General features: G+C 47.1%; 1 pseudogene; it reads left to right on the top strand.

Annotated features, from left to right (window-relative positions):
* The first annotated feature begins 548 nt into the window (after positions 1 to 548).
* LOC136454308 (GDSL esterase/lipase At5g03600-like) lies at positions 549 to 23,580 on the top strand (annotated as a pseudogene).
* Positions 23,581 to 23,892: the final 312 nt, after the last annotated feature.

Raw genomic sequence — 23,892 nt, 5'->3', positions numbered from 1 at the left:
GCCCCACTCCAGCACTGACGTCTATGCCGTGCCCTAGCTCTACCTTGATCTAGCCCCAGCTTCTGCACAGTGCCAGTAAGACCCTACCGTCGTGCCCTAGCATCCATATCACAACTTCGTCGTGACCTTGCTATTCATCACAGCACTGATTTCAATTACATTCAGGGCCATCGATTCACTGCTCATCGCAAACCCTAACCCTAGATTCGATGGTTCCCCACGTGTCGCTTATCTTTTCATCAGATCGTCGGTTCGTCAGGTAGCAAGCCAGTCGTTTCAATTTTGTATCTAAATTGCTTGCTTCCTAGGGTTTCGCATCTATTAGGTATATTGTATTTATTTGTATATCCTATCTATTCCATCATGTAGCGAGTCAGTGCCGTTGCGATCATGTGGCAGTTGTCAGTTAACTCGGGGCCAAGCTAGCGAGTAAGGATCGAGGCCAAGCCTCGAAAGTGTCAGCGGCAGTTGATCTTTGACAAAGGCAGTTGTTTCTTTGTCAGGGGCAGTTGATTCTTCTTTGATCCATTAGATGGCTCGCGTGAAGAATGTCGGAGGTGGTCCCGGTGATGAGGATCCGAGGCCCCCACCTCGCCAGCCTACAGAACCTAAAGGCAAGGCGACCAAGAAGCTGGCAGTCAAGAAGTGCAAGTATCCAGATGCAGACACAGCGAGAGCCGCTGCAGTTGCAAAGGCCGCAGAGCGTGCCGAGAGGTGATGGCTACACTTCAGCATGTTGAGCGTCTTCATGGTGGTCCAGCTAGGACCCTCATGATTGGAGGACGATGAGTTGCCATTAATGAGGTTTAGCCTTAGGGGGAGCCACAGCAGCAGCCTCAGCCAGCTCAGCAGACTCAGGAGCCTTAGCTAGCTCAGCAGACACAGGAGGCACAACCAGCTCAGCAGTCTCAGGAGGGTGAGCAGGTCTAGTAGGCCGAGGAGACAGGGCCAGCACCATAGCCACAGTTACGCTGCTCTGGTCGTACTCATGTCCCAGTTTCACCGAGGCCAGTCACTCAGCGGAGGGGTTCTCGTCCACCGCCTCGACCACAGGGTCCGCCTCTAGTGACCCACCTTGACCTAAGGGCCGCCATGGCTAAGCAGGTGTAGCAGCTGAGGTTTGTTGACTTTGATGTATGGTTTCCACCTAGGAGGGATGAGAGAGCATCAGAGGGATTCTATACACCCCTGCGGGAGGACTTCTATAATGCTTATCTGAACAGTGGAGTAGTCTTCAGACCACAGAGAGTATGCAACATAGAGTCTATTGTTGCAGCAACTAGAGAGCACATTCACTCCTACCTTGCACATCTGTTGGGGCTAACAGATCTGATTGGACAGACTGGGTTATATGTTCCATCTTAGGTTCGTCAGTTTTATGCATCTCTCTATATTGACCCCCACCATAGGTTTATTCATTTTGCATTTGGTGGCAGAGACTATCGGTTGATGAGCACCAGGGTCAGGGAGATTCATAGGCTTCAGGAGCAGCCAGTCAGGCTCCATGAGGTGTGCTATGGACAGACTGCACCCCCTAGATGCCCTCATGGTGGCATGGTACCCTCTACAGACTTGGTACGTCATTGCTTTATAGAGCCCTTTGGTGAGGGGTCAAGGAGGAACCCCAGTGATCTCACGCCCACTACTCGCGTGCTTGAGGAAGTTATGAGGAGGACTTTACTCCCAAGGATGGGATACAGAGAGGGATTGACTCAGATTTAGCTTTGGCTTCTCAACTCTCTGATGCAGCAGACAGTCTTCGATATCTAGGATCTCCTTCTATCAGAGATGGAGGACACTATAGCTGAGGGCTTCAGAGGTCACAGGCAGCTACCTTATGCTCACTAGGTCACTTTTCTTATCCACAGAGCTATTTCTATTAAGTCACCTGAGATGATTGCTAAGTACAGTGGTGCCACGATAGAGTTTCCTGCTTATAACCTATCTCAGATGATTCGACATAGTACACCATAGGCACTGAGTCAGCCGCACCATCATCCAGAGGTGCCAAAGACTGCAGCCTAGCAGGATGATATCATCAGAGGTATTATAGCTACCGAGGAGGAGCTTGCTCAGCAGGAGGGGTTGGTCACTAGCGAGCCTAGTGACAGTTCTAATGATGATTACCAGCCCATTCCACAGATGCCTCCACAAAGACATGATGCTGAGGTCGGCAGCTCCAGTTTAGCGCCACCTACCCCGTAGACTGACCCCGCTCTTCTTGCTATACTTGAGCGGATGAGGCAGGACTAGGCCAGATAGGCTCAGGAGACAGCTGCTACACTTGCATAGTTCCAAACCCGGCAGGATGAGTTCTAGCGCCAGCAGCTTGTCATTCAGTGGCAAACATAGGCTCTACATCAGCAGCAGTAGGCTATGCATTAGCAGTAGATCCTCATGCAGCAGCAGCTTCTCGGATTCATGCAGCATGTAGTGACAGCGATTGGGGCCCCACCGCCATAGCCTACGCCCTAGCTTGGTCAGCCTGCTACCACTTCAATGACTCTAGCGTTATAGCCTAGTGGGCTTCAGAGTTAGGGATAGCCACCAGCATAGTATGCCTCATCGATAGAGCAGGTGTCCTAGTGGTTTGCTTCGCCAGTGGTAGCCCCACAGTTCACACCACTTCGGACAGGCTTCACACTAGCACAGACGTTGTCGCTGCTTGAGCCAGACACTTTAGTCTCCAGGAGTCTTGGAGCCTCCTTCAGTGAGTTGACAGGGTAGCCCACTCCTCCATACTTGCATGTTCTAGGTCCTTCTACGACTGCACCTATCACAACGATGACAGAGACGCTCCCCTCTTCAGTGGCATCATCAGAGCTAGCTGCATCAGTTATACCATCTTAGCCTATAGCAGCACTAGTTCCAGATCCAACCTAGACTACTTTAGCATCACTACCAGCTACAGAGGGTCAGGCAGCCTAGAGCTCCGAATCAGACGATGATGAAACCCAGTTCCACCTTGCTTCTCGTACCTCAGCGCCCGACTCGTCCGCTGCAGCCCCACCGACCGACCTGTAGGTTTTGGTGTTTGACGCCAAAGGGGGAGAGGGTTTGAGTATGTTAGGCTTAGGGGGAGCTACTTATCTAGGGGAGCTTAGTTATTATATTAGCTTATCTATTTACATTTGGAGTTTTTATGTGTGAGATACATTATGCATTCATGTTTACTATATTTATGTGTCAGTGATATCTATGTGATCGTGATATATGACATATGTGCTCTCTACTCTGAATTCTTTATATGTCATATCACTTGTTTTTTGCTCATTTGCCTTTGCTTCCACGTTTTACTCCAATGCAAATGAGCTTTATTACTTGTACTCATGCTTATTTCATATCCTTTTGAGTACATCATGATGGCTTGGGTCATATAAGCTTGTCTAACACCTTTGTTCTTATTGCCTAAAGCTTATATGAACCAAGCATGTTAAAAATCTCATCTCTTTCACATACTCGAGGTAGTATTGTCATCAATCACCAAAAAGGGGGAGATTGAAAGCATCTAGGCCCCTAGTTGGGTTTCGGTGATTAATGACAATATGTTATTACTGTGACTAACATGTGTTTTGCAGAAACAATTGAGTTAGGTCATGGTAATGGATATTGATTGGGCAATCATGGTTGTCATGCCCCTACGATGGAATTCGTTTCGGTTTTCAAAGGATGGACGACAAGGTTAAGGATGGACTAGTTCTAAGTGTCGATTGGAGTTGGAGAGACACTTAGAGTAGTTTAGGACTTTGTTTTTTCCTTTGGCCGTACTATTAAGGGGGTATGAACGGGTAGCTTGACCTAGGTGAGACTAGTGAGTTAGGTGTGGTGCACACTTGTTAAAACTAGCACTAGGTAGCTCCAAAATAGCCCTTTGATCCAATGGAGCAAACTTCATTCACATATGTTCGAGAGTTGGAAGTAAATGGAGGGTCAAATACTGACCGGATGCTGGCTTCGGTGTGACCGGACGCTGGCTCAGGGTCTGGTCAGTTCATTTGACTAAGGTGATTGCGTCTAGTTTGACCGGATGAGGGCCAGCATCCGATCGACTCTAGTAAGGTTCCAGAGAGGGAAAATCATGACCGGACGCTGGCCAACGTCCGGTCACACCGTAAACACTGGAGTTCGGGTATACTGACCGGAGCGTCCGATCAACATGACCGGAGCGTCCGGTCACCCCGTAGAGGCACATAACGATTTGTTTTTTAGTTGGTGTTATAAATACAACCTCCACTTGTGTGTGGAGGTACTTTTGCTTATTTCAATAGTTGAGAAACACCTTAGAGAGTGCCAAGAAGAGTAAGGTCCTAGTGAGGTGATTACGATTTGAGAATCCAAAAGAGAGCCCTCATTAGTGAAGATCAAGAGTAGCAAAGTGTGCATCCACCTTCTCATTAGGCTTATCATGGTCAAGTGAGAGTTCGTGCTTGTTACTCTTGGTGATCGCCATCACCTAAATGGCTTAGTGATGATTGGGAGTTTGGTGATCACCCGACGGAGCTTGTGGGTGACCCAACTCACGTTGTGAGCGGTTGTGGGTGATTCACCACGATGGAGTGTCGAAGAATCAACCCGTAGAGAGCACTTGATCCTTGCGCGGATCAAGGGAGAGCTACACCCTTGCGCGGGTGCTCCAACGAGGACTAGTGGGGAGTGGCGACTCTCCAATACCTCGGCAAAACATCGTTGTGTTCCTTCCTCTCTATTTACTTTGAGCATTTACTTTGAGCAATTCAATTCATGTCTTTACATTCTTAGAATTGCCATACTAGAGTAGGATTGGAACTTAGGTTGCAAGTCTTTTGTGCAGTAGAATAATTAGGAACACTTTCTAGGCACAAGAGGTTAATTGGGCTAACCATAGGATTTAATTATTGCAAAAAAAATAGAATTAGCCCAATTCACCCCCCCTCTTGGGCATCTTGATCCTTTCAGAGGCGACGCGGTGCAGGCAGACCTGCAGCGGCGAGGAAGGCGATCGGGGTCACCGAGGTACTCCGGCTCCGCTCCGACGGGCTCTTCTCTACAAAAAAAAAGAAACATAAAACTGTCAATACAAAATTTTGGCAACACCTCTCCTTTACGGTGAGGTTTTCAAAACCTACAAGAAAACCAACGGCACGATGGCCAACATGCACATATATATGAACGGCATGATGGCCGACATGCACAAGATTATATCCAACCACATATATATAACAATGTCATAACCACTCCTACGACTACCACCACTGCTACTCTACCACTACTACTACCGCAACTACTAGTAATACTATGACGACGATGATGGTAGGGCATACCTAGTGGGCATCACAGGGCAGCGGTGGTGAAGGGGCCAGGGCACTGGTGGACAAGGCGATGGCTGGGGAAGCACCGGGGACGGCGCGGGCACAGGCAGGGGCAGTGACGGCGGCGGGGCTAGCGCCTCCTTCTTCTTCCTCCTTCCTCCTTTTCTTCCTCCTTCTTCCTCCTCTCCTCCTCCTCCGACGGTGCGACGTGGGGGGCGGCACTGCCATGGGCGTGTGTGTGTGCATGCATGCGGTGTGTGGGTCGGCTGGGCCAGGAGGTTAAATCCCCTCTTTGCCGAGTGCCCCCGATCTGGCACTCGGCAAAGTTTTTTTTATTTTTTTAATTATTTGCCGAGTGTCACCTGACCAGGCACTCAGCAAAGTGGGGTTTTTTAATTATTTTAAAAAAATCTTTGCCGAGTGCCATAGGTCCTGACACTTAACAAAGAGACTCCTTTGCCGAGTGTCTTCTCCTGACACTTGGCAAAGAGGCTCCTTTGCCGAGTGTCATTTTTTGAACGTCAAAAGTGAAAAAAATGGTTTGCCGAGTGTCAAAAAATAACACTCGGCAAAGGACCCTCTTTGCCGAGTGTCAGGAGAAGACACTCGGTAAAGGATTAACGGCGGTTGCTGGCCGTTAACGGCTGCGGCCCTTTGCCGAGTGTTATTGTTTGACACTCGGCAAACCTGGGCTTTGCCGAGTGTTATTCTTTGCCGAGTGTTCAACACTCGGCAAACCACCTTTTTGCTGAGTGCCATTTGTTTGTCGAGTGCTTTCTCTCTAGCACTCAGCAAACAGCCTCTTTACCGAGTGCCCGATAAAAAACACTCAGCAAAGTCTAGGACACTCGGCAAAGAAGCCGTCTCTGGTAGCGCGGCAGTAGCCAACGGCGGGGTCGCGCTCGTCGTCGTCTCCGGCAACGACTACTCCTACGCCGCCGACAAGGACAACAGCACAAGCGTGAGTTACTACTATACAAACAATAGTTATCATATAATATTTGAAGCTGACACTTGCAATGGCACGCAGGCCTCGACGGTGGTGCGTGAGCTCAGCCGGGGAGCAGCTCCGGTGGCTACGCGATGATGCAGGGATGCGTGGTCACCAGCCTACACCCACTGGGGTGCACGCTGCTCTTCACCCGCGCGCTCAACTACAACGGCTGCGACCCGCTGAACAATGTAGGCGTGGCGCAGCACAACATGGCGCTCTAGTCCATGCTCGCCACGCGCGCTCGACCCAGCCAACTGCACCTTCCTCCTCCTCGGCCTCAATGCGCCCTTCGTAGCTTTTGCCAATGCGCCAGCGGCAAAAAGCAGGTTCACTGAGCCGAGGGGCCTACGCTGTGAGACCTTCTTCAGCACCACCGGTGGGCGACGGCTACTACGGCCAGCAGGGCGACCACGGGAGGAGGCAGTACGCGCTGTGCGATGACCCAAGCAAACACTTCTACTGGGACAACCGAATTTTTTATTTTTTAGCTTTTTTAAAAAAAATCACAAATATGCCCCTAGAGGAAATATTTCAAAATCTAGACCCTCAGCTCAGCACTAGCACGTGGCGGTGACATGGCAGGAAGCTCGGCGTCAATCACCCTAGCGTCGAGCCTGTATTATGTATGGGCCCCAGTCCTTTCTCTCTTCCTCTCTCTCTCTCTCTCGCTTTTCCCTCGCCCGAGCAGTGAACCACCGCCACCGTCGGCACCCTCTCCCGCACTCGGCCACCCGCGCCCGCACGCCCTCTCCCTCGCCGCGCCCCGCTCCTATGTTGCGCGCCGTGCCCCACTCCCGCGCTGCGCGCCGCGCCCCGCGCCCGCGCTGGTCTTCCTTGCAGTGCCGGCCTTCCTCGCCGCCCTTCCTCGCCGCCACCACCAACAATAGGAGGCTACTTTGAAGAAGGTGCAACATAATTTGCTATGTGGCCACACTACTAGGACGACTTTATCTTATTCATATGCCACATCTATGTGTTTGTTATTTGGTTTAATTACCTAAGGCATCTTAGGTTTAGTCGAAGGAACTCTGTACCCTAGTTCGGTACATGTTCTCACATGTCATTTCATGTGTTTTGTGTGTTGAATTATATAATACCCTACTTTGTTAGGTTTTATTTGCAGCACGTGATCACATTTCAATACGTCCGTAATATTAAGCTGAATATTATGACCATAAATAATAAAAAAACCACATAATAAAAAGTGCAATACTATGCCATATTAAACAACATAATAATACTAGAAGTACGTGCCGACAGTAGACATAGAGGGTAAATGCACTTTTAAATCCTCAGTTTGAAACATACTGAGTAAACAACTCATTATCCGAGTATCAGTCCTCTACCACAACCCTGTTGCTGTGGCTAGGCTCACCTACATTGGTCTAGCCTGCCTGTCGCCTGTAGTAAGCGGCCTCCGCTTCATCTATGGCATCTGCGGCCTGAGTGAAGAACGCGCCATCATCCTCCTCCACCTGCAAGTCCACCTCTGCTAGAGCGATGAGCTCGCTCAGTCTACCAGTGTTGTCCTCAGCCTCCTCTGCCTGCAAGCCTGCCTCTGCTAGAGCGATGAGCTCGCTCAGTCTGCTAGTGTCGTCCTTAGCCTCTTCCACCTATAAGTCTACCTTTGCTAGAGCGATGAGCTCACTCAGTCTGCTAGTGTCGTCCTCATCCTCGTCCCCCTCATCAGATAATACAATCGGTGATTGAACGGTGTGACCAATTCGCGATCTGTGCTCATCTAACTTCTTTTCCTCATACCTTGCACGAGCCACCTCTACGGCATGTTCCTTGCTGCATCCAATCCCTTCATGTATAAAATGCAATCAGTTAGCAACACGATTATATTACATTTCAAATCAGGCAACGAAAAAAAAGGCTTTCAAGCACTCACTGACACATAATGCAACAACATGCTCGTTCAAGACCTGCATCTGTACTCTTGTCTCCTCCCTTGTCTCCTTCCTTACCCTCTCCTCCTCTAACATCATCTGTCTCTCCAATCCCTATTTGTCAAGCCCAACATCGATCGGGTTACAAATACCGCGCTGTTTAGCAAACTCACGCATCTTTTCTTTGTGATGTTTAACGAATAGGTTGATGTAGTTAGGTCCATATCCTCTCTTTCGTGCAATTACTTGTCTCCCCTTTAGTTTATTCAAGAACTTAGCTTGACCATCATAATATTCCCACCTACATTTCCTAGTGCTCTGTTCAAACGAAAAATTATATCATGTCTTAGCAAAAGAAACAAAATACGATTTCATGTTTACCACAAAAATAACCAACCTCATCATAGTCAACCATATGGCCACAATAATGGCATATTCTAAGCTCCAATTGAACTAGGCCATGGTTGGATTTAACACCACATTCGCGCATGACAGGAGGTGCTTTGTAAATTATCCTTTCTTTCTTCTTTTCCTTAACCTTTCGCGGTTCTTCCGACTATTTGTTCTTAGGACCATACAACCACTCCTTAAAATGACACTTCGTCATTGAAAATACCTAAATAAAGGTGATATTAGTACAAGAATACATATAGCTCAACATTTCAACACATACACTTTGCACTTACTTTATGCTTGTTTGGACACACAAACTCCAACGTATTCTCAGGGTTTATCACAGCTCGATCTCTGCAATCACACAAAGGAGGTTCCTCGAGTCGTCTAACTGTGGCTAGATGCTTCTCCTTAGCCATCATTGGCGAAGGGTTAGGGGGTGTGAAAGGATCAAGATGCCCAAGAGGGGGGGGGTGAATTGGGCTAATTCTAAATTCTCTTGCACTAATCAAATCCTACGGATAGCCTAATTAACCCCTTGTGCCTAGAAAAGTGTTTATATCAAACTAATGCACAACAACCTCGCAACCTATGTTCCAAACTTACTCTAGCAAGCAATTCTATGGATGTAAAACAAGTATTGAATTGCTCAAACTAAATACTCAAAGTAAGTGCTCAAAGTAAATAGAGAGAGAAAGGAACGCGGCGATGTTTTGTCGAGGTATCGGAGAGTCGCCACTCCCCACTAGTCCTCGTTGGAGCACCCGCGCAAGGGTGTAGCTCCCCCTTGATCCGCGCAAGGATCAAGTGCTCTCTATGGGTTGATTCTTCGACACTCCGTCACGGCGAATCACCCAAAGCCGCTCACAACTTGAGTTGGGTCACCCACAAGCTCCGCCGGGTGAACACCAAACTCCCGATCACCACCAAGCCATCTAGGTGATGGCGATCACCAAGAGTAACAAGCACGAACTCTCACTTGACCACGCGAAGCCTAATGAGAAGATGGATGCACACTTTGCTACTCTTGATTTGCTAGTGAGGCTACTCTCTTGGATTCTCAAATCACAAACACCTCACTAGGACCTTGCTCTTCTTGGCACTCACAAACGTGTTTCTCAGCTGTTGGAATGAGCAAAAGTTACTCCACTCACGAGTGGAGCCTCTATTTATAAGGCAGCCTAAAAAACGAACCGTTATGAGCTTCTGCGGGATGACCGGACGCTCCGATCGTTTTGACTGGACGCTCCGGTCAGTTCAACCCATGAACAGTTTTCAAATGATGACCGGACGCTGTCAGGGTCCAGTTAGTACCGACCAAACGCGTCCGGTCGCTCTTGGATGCTTACTGTAAATGACCGGACGCTAGATACTCAGGGTCCAGTCACCACTGACCGGACGCGTCCGGTCACTCTTTCCCAAGTCTGGACCCTTACTGGAGTCGACCGAACGCTAGCCCTCAGCGTCCGGTCACACGACCTTCCAGCGTCCGGTCACTCCAGACTTGTTCTTCACGGTCAAATGAACTGACCGGACCCTGCGGCCAGCGTCTGGTCGCACCGGAGCCAGCGTCCGGTCAGTGTTTGACCCTCCATTCACTTCCAACATTCGAACATATGTGAATGAAGTTTGCTCCATAGGATCTTGGGCATTCATAGGAGCTACCTAGAGCTAGTTTAAACAAGTGTGCACCACACCTAACTCACTAGACTCAACTAGGTCAAGCTACCCGTTCATACCCCCCTTCATAGTACGGCCAAAGGAAAAACAAAGTCCTAAACTACTCTAAGTGTCTCTCCAACTCCAATCGACACTTAGAACTAGTTATCCTTAACCTTGTCGTCCATCCTTTGAAAACTGAAACGATTTCCATCGTAGGGGCATGACAACTTCGATTGCCTAATCGATCTCCATTACCATGACCTAACTTAATTGCCTCTTCAAAACACACGTTAGTCATAGTAATCTTGTATTGACATTAATCACCGAAATCCAACTAGGGGCCTAGATGCTTTCAATCTCCCCCTTTTTGGTGATTGATGACAATACTACCTCGAGTATGTTGTGGAGTGAGTTTTTTGACGGGCTTGGTTCATATAAGCTTTTATCAATAAGAACAAAAGAGTTAGTCAAGCTTATATGACCCAAGCCAACACAATGTACTCAAAGAATATGAATTAATCATGAGTACAAATAACAAAGCTCATTTGCTTCGAAGTATAAACGCGGAAGCAAAAGGCAAATGAGCATTACACAAGTGATATGACATATAGATAATGCAAAGTAGAAATCACACATGTCAAATATCACAATTACGTAGATAGCACTATCACATATATATAATAGTATGCATGAAAGTAAACACACGAATGCATAAGTAATAGTGTATCACACAAATAAAACTCCAAATGTATATAATAAGCTAATACTAGATAACTAGCTCCCCCTAAAACTCGCTCCCCCTAAGTCTACATACTCAAACCCTCTCCCCCTTTGGCGTCAAACACCAAAACCTAAGGGTTGGTCGGCAGGGCTGCAGCGGATGAGTCGGGCGCTGAAGTACGTGGAGCAAGATGGAACTGGGCGCCATCATCATCGGACCCTGAGCTCTGAACTGACTGACCCTCTGAAGCAGGAAGTGTCGCTAAAGTGGTCTAGGTCTGAGCTAGGGCTAGTGCTGCCTGTGAAGCTGCAAGTATGTCTATCGTAGGATCTGACGAGGCGACAGACGAGGGGAGCCTCTGAGTAGTCATGATAGCTGGAGCTGCTGCAGACGGACCGGCAGTATGCATGTGAGGCAGAGTAGGCATGTCGGTCAACTCGCTGAAAGATGCTCCAAGACTCCTAGAGACTGACGTGTCAGGCACGAATAGCGAGGAAGACTGCTCTGGTGAGAAACCCGTGTGATAAGGAGTGAACTGCGGGGCTACACCAGGTGAGGCTAACCACTAGGACACCTGTATAGGAGGTGAAGTAAACTGAGCTGGAGGTTGTCCCTGACTCTGGAGCCCGATGGGCTGTACTACTGGAGTCATCGAAGTGGTAGGAGGCTGTGCAAGCTAGGGCGAAGTCTATGGCAGTGGGATCCCAATGGCTGTCACTACATGCTACATGAATCCCATGAGCTGCTGCTGCATAAGTAACTGCTGGTGCTGAAGGAGCTGCTGCTGCCACTGAAACTCGTCCTGACGAGCCTGAAACTGTGCGAAGTTGGTAGCTATCTCCTGTGCCTGTCGTGTCTGATCCTGCTACATCTGCTCAAGAATAGCTATGAGAGCGGGGTCTGTCTGCAGAGCAGGTGGTGCAGAACTAGAGCTACCGGCCTTTGCATCATGTCTGTGTGGAGGCATCTGAGGTATAGGCTGGTAGTCATCGTCGGAGCTGTCACTATACTCGCTCAACTCCTGTTGTGCCTCTAGCTCCTCCTCCTCAGTGGCTGCAATCCCTCTGATGATCTCATCCTGCTGAGCTGCGGACTCTGGCACGTCGGGACGATGGCTAGGCTGTCTGGGTGCCTGAGGAGTGGTGTGTCTAATCCTCTATGACAGGTTGTAGGCTGGGAACTCTATAGTGGCACCTGTATACTCATCCATCATGCCAGGGGGCTTATCAAGCACAACTCTGCGGATGAGGAACGTGATCTAGTGAGCATAGGGAAGCTGCCTGCGACCCTTGAATCCCTCAGCTATAGTATCCTCCATCTCTGAAAGAAGGAGGTCCCAGATGTCAAATACTGTCATCTGCATGATGGCATTGAGAAGCCAGAGCTGTAAGCGAGTCAGGCCCTCCCTGTATCCCAACCTGGGAAGCAGTGTCCTCCTGATGATGGCCTCTAGTATCCTCGCTGTAGGAGTCAAGTCACTGGGGTTCCTGCTCGACCCCTCTCCAAATGGCTCCTTGAAGCAATGCCGCACTAAATCTGTAGGGGGCACCTGCCCTCCATGAGGACGCCTAGGAGGCTCCTGCTGTCCATAGCAAACCTCATGCATCTTTATAGGCTGCTCCTGTAGTCTTAGTATCTCCCTGGCTCTGCCACTAGTCACTCTATAGTCTTTGCCTTTAAAAGCAAAGTGAATGAATCTATGATGAGGATCGATGTAGAGCTAGGCATAAAACTGACGAACCCAAGAAGGTACATATATGCCCGTCCGTCCAATCAAATCTGTCAGTCCTGGCAAATATGACAAGTATTGCCGAATGCTCTCTCTGGCTGCTGCCACAATGGACTCTATCTGACAGACCCTCTGTGATCTGAATACTGCCCCACTGTTAAGATATGCATTATAGAAATCCTCCTACAGTGGTGTGTAGAACCCCTCAGCCGCTCTCTCATCCCTCCTCGGAGGAAACCAAACCTCAAACTCAACAAACCGTAGCTGCTGAACCTGCTTGGCTGTAGCGGCCCTCAAGTCGAGGTGAACCACTGGAGGCGGACCCTGTGGTCTGGGCAGAGGGTGTGAACCCCTGCGCTGTGTAACTGGCCTCGGTGGAACTGCAGCACTGGTATGACTCGAGCGGCGTAGCTGAGGTGCCGGCTCGGTCTCCTAACCCTCCTGAGTCTCCTGGGCTGGCTGAGGCTCTGCTGGTGGGGGCTGCTGCTATGCTGACGGACCCTCCTCAATGGCAACCCGTCGTCCTGCAAGCATGGTAGTCCCAGCTGGACTACCGTGATGACGCTCAACATCCTCGATCGCAGCTCTGACTACGGGTGAAACTGGCTGATCTGCAATGACAACTCCGCTGCGGGTACCACCTCTCTCGACACGCTCTGCGGCCTCCGCAATAGCTGCTGCTCTCGCTGTCTCTGCGTCGGGGTACTTCCGCTTCTTGGATGTTACCTGCTTGGTTGACTTGCCTTTAGATCTGGCTGGCTGGCGAGGTGGGGGCCTCCGATCATCATCACCTGGGCCACCACCAACATTCTTGGTGCGAGCCATCTGAACTGACAAGATGGTGAACTATCGCTGATGAAGATCAACTGTCAAACTGCCGCTTTCGAGGCTTGGCCTCGATCCTTACTCGCGAGCTTGGCTCCGAGTTGACTGCAAACTGCCAGACGAAACACAATGGAACCGACTCGCTGCACGATAGAATAGATGGATATACAAATAAATACCATATGTCTAATAGATGCGAAACCCTAATAGAGAAAGCAATGTAGATGTGAATTTGAATCGTATGGCTTTCTACCTGACGATCCGCAAACCGAGAATAGATAAGATGTCACGCGAGGGATCCTCGGAACTGGGCTAGGGTTAGGGTAAATGTCCTGAATGTAATGGAGAATCAGAGACAACAAATCGATCTAGGTCACCAATGTATAGATCAAGATTGAAAAATAAAGCTTGCCTTACCAATCAAGGGGATGGTAAAGCTAGGGCACTTCGGCGTGAAGACCGGCAGCCTTGGTGATGGTGGAGCGGCGAGCTGAGGCGCGAGGAGGCTGGAGCACGGCGTGGTGCTGAGCAGGCGCGGTGGCGCGCGGGACGGCGGTGCGTGGCTGCAACGGGCCGGTGGTGGCATGCGAGGACAGGGCTCGTAGCTCGGCTGAGGGCTCGGCTGGAGCGCGGCTGACGAGCGGGGGCCAAGCGCGGTGGCGTGGCAAGGCAAGGGCATGGCGGCGCGGGCGCGAGGTGACCGGCATAGGTGGCGCGCGGCTAGGCTGCGGCGGCGGCTTGGGCTAGGTCACGGCGGGTTGAGGTCGAACAGGGGTACGGTCCTGCTGTTAAATAGTTCCCCACACGTGACAGAAAAGGAATCGGAGAAAGGAGTCCTGAAAACGCACGAGATCCACTGACCGAACGCTCCGGTGGTAGCGACCGGACGCTACCACCCAGCGTGCGGTCGATTCCAGAGAGGTCCAAAACCTCTGGAATCGGGACCGGACGCGTCCGGTGGTCCATGACCGGACACAGGCAGGGTCCGGTCAGTACTGCTAGTCCTTCCTTGATCGACCGGACGCTGAACCCTTCCTGACCGGACGCACAGACGCAGCGTCCGGTCACTCCTTCAGTAGCAGTTCACATCCTGTGAACTAACCGGACGCTGGACAGCAGCGTCCGGTGCAGCGTCCGGTGCTCCTTTTCCAGCAAACCTTCAACCTTCCTTCGCGCTACCTGTTCCCAATCAAGTCCCAACTTGAATAAGATCCAAATAAACACCAACTGGAACTGATGTGAGTGACCTCTCTCAAACCCTCATATTTTTCAAAATATTTTGCCTTATGCTATAATTCTTTTTAAGAAAATAGGCAACAAGAGGGCAAATGGAACAAAACGGCAAAACAACATTCATGCATATGTAATACTTGTAAGTAAATCTAGTTGCTTGTCAAGTTTGATCCAAGGTTAAGCTTCTTCACACGCTTTTCGGCGGTTATCTTAACCATGTTAGACAAGCCCTATATGCATTGCCACAAATTAAACGTGTTGTATATTACAATGAATGCAAGGGACAACACAAGCTCAATTTTTAGTGAAGTTACTAAAATCAAGTACATTGAGCTCATTTCGCAATCTACAAAATATAGCCTCATCTAGCGGTTTAGTGAAGATATCCGCTAATTGATCTTCGGATCTTACACCTTCTAGTGATATATCATTTTTAGCTACATGATCTCTTAGAAAGTAATGGCGGATATCTATATGCTTGGTGCGAGAGTGTTGAACCGGATTATTTGCAAGTTTTACCGCACTTTCATTATCGCACAAAAGAGGTACTTTCTCTAGAACTACTCTATAGTCTAGTAAAGTTTGTTTCATGTATAATATTTGTGCGCAACAAGCACCCGCAGCAATGTATTCCGCTTCGGCGGTGGACAAAGCCACACTATTTTGTTTCTTGGAGGACCAAGACACAAGTGATCTACCAAGCAAATGGCACCCTCCGGATGTGCTCTTTCTATCAACTTTGCATCCGGCGTAATCCGAATCGGAATAGCCAATTAATTCAAATAAAGCTCCTTTGGAATACCAAAGACCAATGCTTGGCGTGTGCTTAAGATACCTAAGGATTCTTTTTACGGCAATTAAATGTGTTTCCTTAGGACTAGCTTGAAACCTAGCACACATACACACACTAAACATGATGTCGGGCCTAGATGCGGTTAAATATAACAAGCTACCAATCATAGAATGGTAGAGAGTTTGATCAACCGAGTTACCTCCCTCATCTAGGTCGAGATGTCCATTGGTAGGCATTGGGGTCTTGATTGGCTTACATTCATCCATCTTAAATCTCTTGAGAAGATCTTTTGTGTATTTCTCTTGAGAGATGAAGATGCCTTCTTTCATTTGCTTGACTTGAAAACCAAGAAAGAATGTAAGCTCACCAATCATTGACATCTCGAACTCCTTAGACATCAATTCACCAAATTCTTTGCATGAGTCTTCATTTGATGATCCAAAGATGATATCATCAACATATACTTGACAAATGAAGATATGCCCATCAAGCTTCTTGGTGAATAGTGTGGTGTCGACCTTCCCAATGGTGAAGCCCTTCTCAATAAGGAAATCCCGAAGGCGCTCATACCAAGCTCTTGGGGCTTGCTTAAGCCCATATAGTGCCTTGGACAACCTATAAATATGATTAGGATATCTAGGGTCTTCAAACCTGGGAGGTTGATCAACATAGACTAGTTCATTAATAAAGCCATTTAAGAATGCACTTTTCACATCCATTTGATATAGTTTCATTTCATGATGTGATGCATATGCAAGAAGGATACGGATGGCTTCTAATCTTGCAACCGGTGCAAAGGTTTCTCCAAAATCTAAACCTTCAACTTGAGAGAATCCCTTTGCAACTAGTCTTGCCTTGTTCCTCACAACAACACCTTGATCATCTTGCTTGTTGCGGAACACCCACTTTGTTCCAATGACTCTTGCACCTTTTGGTCGCTCTTCAAGATTCCAAACTTCATTACGAGTGAAGTTGTTCAACTCTTCATGTATGGCATTGATCCAATCCGGATCTTTAAGAGCTTCTTCTACCTTGGTAGGCTCATAGCAAGAGACAAAAGAGTGATGAGCGATAAATGAAGTAAGTTTTTGAGATCGAGTCATTACACCCTTTGATGGACTCCCTATGATGAGATCTTGTGGATGATCTTGTAGGAGAGGTGTATTTCTTCTATTGACCACTTGAGGAGGAGGTTGTGGAGCATCAACATCTTGTGCTTGTACCACCATTTGCTCATGGGAGATATGAGTATCTTCATTTTCTACTCTCCCATCTTTTTCACCATCTTGTGGTACATTTGATGAAGAAGGTTGGTTAATGACTTGTACATCATCTTCATCATCTTTTGGCTTGATGTCTCCCACCGGGATATTCTTCATAGCCTCCCTCAATGGTTCATCACCTACATCATCAAGATTCTCATGTGCTCCTTGGGAGCCGTTAGATTCATCAAATTCCACATCATATGTTTCTTCAACCAAGCTGGTGGCATGATTGAATACTCTATATGCTTTGGATTTCAATGAGTAGCCAACAAGAAAACCTATATCACAACGTCTTTGAAACTTCCCTAGGTGTTGCCGCTTCTTGTAGATGTAGCACTTGCAACCAAACACCCTAAAGAAGGAGACATCCGGCTTCTTCCCATTGAGCAACTCATACGGTGTCTTGACAAGGAACTTTTGAAGAAATAGGCGGTTGGATGCATAACATGCGGTGTTGATTGCTTCCGCCCATAGAGCTTCGGGGGTGTTGTACTCATCTAGCATTGTCCTTGCAAGAGTGATCAAAGTCCAGTTCTTCCTCTCAACTACACCATTTTATTGAGGAGTATAGGTTGCAGAGACTTCATGTTTGATTCCAACTTCATCACAATAAGCTTCTATGTTTGTGTTGTCAAACTCTTTGCCATTGTCACTTCTTATCTTCTTGAGCTTCACTTCAAATTCATTTTGAGCTCTCTTGGCAAACTTCTTGAAACAAGATGCAACTTTAGATTTGTCATGAAGGAAAAACACCCATGTATATCTTGAATAGTCATCCACAATCACAAGGCAATAGAGATTTCCTCCCAAACTCTTGTATGTTGTTGGTCCAAATAAATCCATGTGTAGGAGTTCTAGCACTCTTGTGGTTGACATGAAAGCTTTGGTTGGATGAGTGTTTGCAACTTGCTTGCCGGCTTGACATGCACTACAAAGCTTGTCCTTCCCAAACTTCACATCCTTCAACCATCTCACCAAATCATTCTTCATAAGCTTCTTGAGTGAGCTCATCCCAACATGAGCAAGTCTTCTATGCCATAGCCACCCAAGTGTTGTTTTGGTGAATAGGCAAGTCTTCAAGTTTGCATCTTCGGAGGTGAAGTCAACTAGATATAAGTTGGTGTATCTAAATCCATTGAATATCACTTGATTGTCATCTACTTTGGATACAACAACCTCCTTCTCGGTGAATAAGCATTGAAAGCCAAGATCACACAATTGCCCAACGGATAGTAAGTTGAAGCTCAATGAAGCAACATAGAGCACATTGGAGATGGAATGATCATTTGAGATTGCCACTTTGCCCAATCCTTTAACCTTGCCCTTTGAATTATCTCCAAATGTTATTTTCTCTTGTCCATCTACCTCTTCATCTAGTGAGGTGAACATACGGGGATCACCGGTCATATGTTGAGTGCAACCACTATCAATAACCCAATGACTTCCACCGGTCTTGTAGTTCACCTACACACAAGAGATTCAAGCTTTAGGGATCCAAGATTGTTGAGGGCCCTTCACCTTCTCAACAAGTGACTTAGCCACCCAAATTTTCTTAGGCCTACTCTTGTTGGGGGGACCTAAGAACATGACTTTCATCTTTCCACTCGAATCTTTTCTAAGCATGTAGTGAGCATTGAAAGCAAAGGGTCTAGCATGCTTAGGCAAGGGTTGTGGTGGTGGAGTTTGACACTCATGAGCAAAGTGGCCTTCTTGTCCACACTCAAAACATCTCTTTGGCTTTGGCTTTGGCTTTGATTGTTGGTGTTGAGCTTGAGCCTTCTTCTTCTCTACACTTGCCATATATCCAATGCCACTTCTATCCATCTTCATGACAGTATTCATGAGTAGCTCACTTTGGAGATGCTTGCCTCTAGCAAACTTGCTCAATCCCACCTTGAGATGCTCTTTCTCCATCTTGAGCTTCTTGTTCTCTTCCTTGAGAATATCATTGTTCTTCTCCTCCTTGAGTTTCTTGATTTCTTCTTTTAGCTTCTCATTCTCAAGGATCACCTCTTTGTCATGATCAAGAGTTTCTAGCACAATGGTGTTGTGACTTTTCATCTCTTCAAGATCTTTCATGAGCTTCTCACTGTCACTCTTGAGCTTGACATACTCATCATAGTCATTGCACTCAACCACTTGCTTGCCCTTGCTACTAGATCCATGCTCAAAGCTTTCATCAATTAAATCATCACATGAGGTAGCTATATCAATCTTAACAACATGGTTAGTAGCATCATGTGGCTCATTTGGTAAGAATTCTTGTGCAATAGTAAGGGTATCATAATTGATCTTTAGAGTTGTATATTCATCTTTTAGCTTATTGTGACTAGTGATAAGCTCATTGTGCACCCACTCAAGTTTATCATTTTTATCTTTAAGCTCTTTCTTAGAAGATTTGAGCTCCTTGAGTTTGGATGATATAGAATCATTTGTTTCTTTGAGCTCATCATTAGCCTTTTCTAATGTGTCACACTTAGCTAAGAGTGAGTCATTTTTAGCATCAAGTTTTTCATTTGTAGCTCTACTCTTTCTAATGATCTTAGTATATTTTCTTAGTATTTTGACAAGATCATCATATGTAGGTGAGTCATCATCATCGCTATCACTATCATCATCACTAGCATGTTCATCATCACTACTATCATCACTCTTAGTTACCTTGCGTTCACCTTTGGCCATAAGACATAGGTGTGTAGAGGATGATGGCGATGGTGGCGGTGAAGATGCAAGATCAATAGCAATGGCGGCCACCTTTTCATCGTCACTATCATCATCGGATGATCCACTTGATGAATCAATGTCCGTGAGCCAATCACCGACAATGTAGGCCTTGCCACTCTTCTTCTTCTTGTAGAAGTCCCTCTTTTTGCCATCTCTCTTCTTGTATGGCTTGTTCTTTTTCTTTTCATCTTCATCACTTGAATCATCTTTCTTGCCCTTGTTCTTGAACTTGTCTTTCTTGGGCTTTGTGCATTGATGAGCTAGATGGCCAAGTTCGCCACAATTGTAGCAATCCATCTCGAAGATTGGCTTTCTTCTTGAGCTTGTGAAGAACTTCTTCTTCTTGCCGTCAAACTTGATGCCACTCTTGTTTAGCCTTTTTAGCATCTTGGTGGTCTTCTTCACCATGAGGGCAAGGCTTTCTTCATCATCTTCATCACTTGAGCTCTCATACTCAAGTCTTGCTTTGCCCTTGTCTTGGCTAGCTTTGAATGCTAAGTCCTTCTCTTTCTTCTTTGTAGAGGATGAGCCATCTTGTGGTATGATGTGCATGTACATCTCATGAGCATTGATCTTTCCCAAGATTTGTGTCGGTGTAGCGGCGGAAAGATCACCTTGATGTAGCACGGTCACAATGTGCCCATATTTGTCAATGGGGAGGACACTTAAGATTTTTCTCACAATGTCGGATGTTGACATTTGAGTAAGTCCAAGCCCATTGACTTCCTCTACAAGAACATTTAATCGAGAATACATCTTATTAGCACTTTCTTTGGGAAACATCTCAAAAGAATTTAGCTTTTTAATCACAAGATGATAGCGTTCCTCACGCTCACTCTTGGTTCCCTCATGGAGCGCACAAACGTCCGACCATAGTACATGGGTGTTTTTGTGGTTCCTTACACGATTGAACACATCTTTGCAAAGGCCTCTAAAGATGGTGTTGCGAGCCTTTGCATTCCATTTTTCATAATTCACTTCATCTCCTTGAAGTTGTGCGACATTCCTAGGTGTTGGGAACCCTTGAGAGGCGGCTCTAAGTATTCCAACGTCTAGAGCTTCTAAGTACGCTTCCATGTGGATTTTCCAATATGGAAAGTCATCTCCCTCAAAGATAGGAGGAGGTCCATCCCCGTGAGACATCTTGCTCTAAGCGATTAAGCTTAAAAACGTGAGCACGAGGCTCCGATACCAATTAAAAGGATCAAGATGCCCAAGAGGGGGGGTGAATTGGGCTAATTCTAAATTCTCTTGCACTAATTAAATCCTACGGATAGCCCAATTAACCCCTTGTGCCTAGAAAAATGTTTATATCAAACTAATGCACAACAACCTCGCAACCTATGTTCCAAACTTACTCTAGCAAGCAATTCTATGGATGTAAAACAAGTATTGAATTGCTCAAATTAAATACTCAAAGTAAGTGCTCAAAGTAAATAGAGAGAGAAAGGAACGCGGTGATGTTTTGCCGAGGTATCAGAGAGTCGCCACTCCCCACTAGTCCTCGTTGGAGCACCCGTGCAAGGGTGTAGCTCCCCCTTGATCCACGCAAGGATCAAGTGCTCTCTACGGGTTGATTCTTCGACACTCCGTCGCGGCGAATCACCCAAAGCCGCTCACAACTTGAGTTGGGTCACCCACAAGCTCCGCCGGGTGAACACCAAACTCCCGATCACCACCAAGCCATCTAGGTGATGGCAATCACTAAGAGTAACAAGCACGAACTCTCACTTGACCACGCGAAGCCTAATGAGAAGATGGATGCATACTTTGCTACTCTTGATTTGCTAGTGAGGCTACTCTCTTGGATTCTCAAATCACAAACACCTCACTAGGACCTTGCTCTTCTTGGCACTCACAAATGTGTTTCTTAGCTGTTGGAATGAGCAAAAGTTACTCCACTCACGAGTGGAGCCTCTATTTATAAGGCAGCATGAAAAACGAACCGTTATGAGCTTCTGCGGGATGACCGGACGCTCCGATCATTTTGACCGGACGCTCCGGTCAGTTCAACCCGCGAACAGTTTTCAAATGATGATCGGACGCTGTCAGGGTCCGGTCAGTACCGACCGAACGCGTCCGGTCGCTCTTGGATGCTTACTGTAAACGACCGGACGCTAGATACTCAGGGTCCGGTCACCACTGACCGGACGCGTCTAGTCACTCTTTCCCAAGTCTGGACCCTTACTGGAGTCGACCGGACGCTAGCCCTCAGCGTCCGGTCACACGACCTTCCAGCGTCCGGTCACTCCAGACTTGTTCTTCACGGTCAAATGAACTGACCGGACCCTGTGGCCAGCGTCCGGTCGCACCGGAGCCAGCGTCCGGTCAGTGTTTGACCCTCCATTCACTTCCAACATTCGAACATATGTGAATGAAGTTTGCTCCATAGGATCTTGGGCATTCATAGGAGCTACCTAGAGCTAGTTTAAACAAGTGTGCACCACACCTAACTCACTAGACTCAACTAGGTCAAGCTACCCGTTCATACCCCCCTTCATAGTACGGCCAAAGGAAAAACAAAGTCCTAAACTATTCTAAGTGTCTCTCCAACTCCAATCGACACTTAGAACTAGTTATCCTTAACCTTGTCGTCCATCCTTTGAAAACAGAAACGATTTCCATCGTAGGGGCATGACAACTTCGATTGCCTAATCGATCTCCATTATCATGACCTAACTTAATTGCCTCTGCAAAACACACGTTAGTCATAGTAATCTTGTATTGATATTAATCACCGAAATCCAACTAGGGGCCTAGATGCTTTCAGGGTGGAACCCACCGCTTGAAGTGCTCACATGGATGTCTCACTCTAAACCAATCGTCGAAAAGGAGGTACCTAGGATCAAACTTATCTGCACTGTTGATCCACCGAAAGAAAAAGCACCTCTCATGATCCTACACAACGAGATTTCAACAAAATATTAGTAGCATATTTACATAAATAAAGAAAAAAGATAGTGCAAATAATTTCTTATATTAAAATGACTGCATGTGTAGAAGCACCGCGCCACTGTGTCCGGATGTTTTGATTGAAAAACGTGGGCCGAGAAACCATAGTCACAGTTTGAGACAGGGAGGTCAGGAGGGACGGGGGCATCTTTGCTAGACGCGTCAGAGTATAATTCTCGAGGACGACTCCGTTTTTGCCAAAACTCATCCCGATACATTTCTTACATCTAAAAAACGGATGTAATTTAACAAACAAAAATCAAAATATCACAAATAAATATCAATGAGAACCATAACTACAATACAACCAATTTCGTTCTAAGAACCGAAAGTAATTAACATTAAACCCTAAACCTAGGGTTTTTCATTTAATGCACAACAATGAACCCATAACATAACTCCATGCGCTGCGGTTACCTAGGTTTGCTAGCTTTTCCACGCCTTGGCATCATCCTACGGTTGTATAATACAAATATTAAGGGATAGAATGAAACCCTAAGTAATGACGATTCTTAGGTTAAAAAATCCGACTAATATATACTGAATCGATGCGAAAAAAACTAGGAGGAGAGCGAGGATACCTTGCTCTCGAAGATCAACGGATCATCAAAGTTTCCAAGGTCCAATATGTCGATTCGTGAGGTAGGGCGAAGTGGGGAGAGAAAATCCGAGAGGGAGGAGAAAGAAGAGGAAGAAGGCTCGGGCAGGAAGGTTGGGGCCGGGGTTAAAACACAAGCTCGGCGCCAGTCACCCTGGCGCAGAGCTCAGCGCTAAGATCTACGGCGCCGAGCTTGGCGCTAGGGTGACTGGCGCCGAGCTTCCTGCCATGTCACCTCCACGTCTGCTTCGAGCCTAAGAGCCTGAGACCTGTAAGCTCGGCGCCAGCAACGATGGTGCCGAGCTAAGGGTCTAAATTTTGAAATCTTTCATCCAGGGGCATATTTGTGAAAAATTTTCAAAAAAAGGCTACAAAATAAAAAAATTCGGACCGGGACAATGTCCACCCCACGCAGGCCGCCTGGGCCGCAGTCGCCGAGACTTTCAGGCCCAAGATCCGCGAGTTCCTCTCCAATTCATTCCAACCTTTTTCGGTTTTTGTTGACACATAAATTAAAAGTTGCTCTAAAGAATAATCCAAATTAAAGCTAACCAGATGTTTATGGTTTGGTGTCGTAAAACTTGCCCACCCAGATTCAAAGTTATCGACTCGACACGGGTGCTCGTATTTTTCTGAATTTATCCTAGGATTTAACGGCGCTATACTTTCAACGATTGCGACATCCCCGTCGGACTACGTGAATCTCGAGATCTGCCGGCTCAGTCGTTCAAAAGTGTTCACAGGGATAGGGTTTACATACGTGTGTTCATATTGTGGGCATCTATGTCATCGGGTTTGCCCGCCCGATAATCATTATTGAAAA

This window comes from Miscanthus floridulus, chromosome 1 (genome assembly GCF_019320115.1).
Source record: "Miscanthus floridulus cultivar M001 chromosome 1, ASM1932011v1, whole genome shotgun sequence".
NCBI classification, from domain to species: Eukaryota; Viridiplantae; Streptophyta; class Magnoliopsida; order Poales; family Poaceae; genus Miscanthus; species Miscanthus floridulus.
The sequence above is the reverse complement of the archived record's forward strand: the minus strand, read 5'-3'. Positions and strand labels throughout refer to the sequence as shown.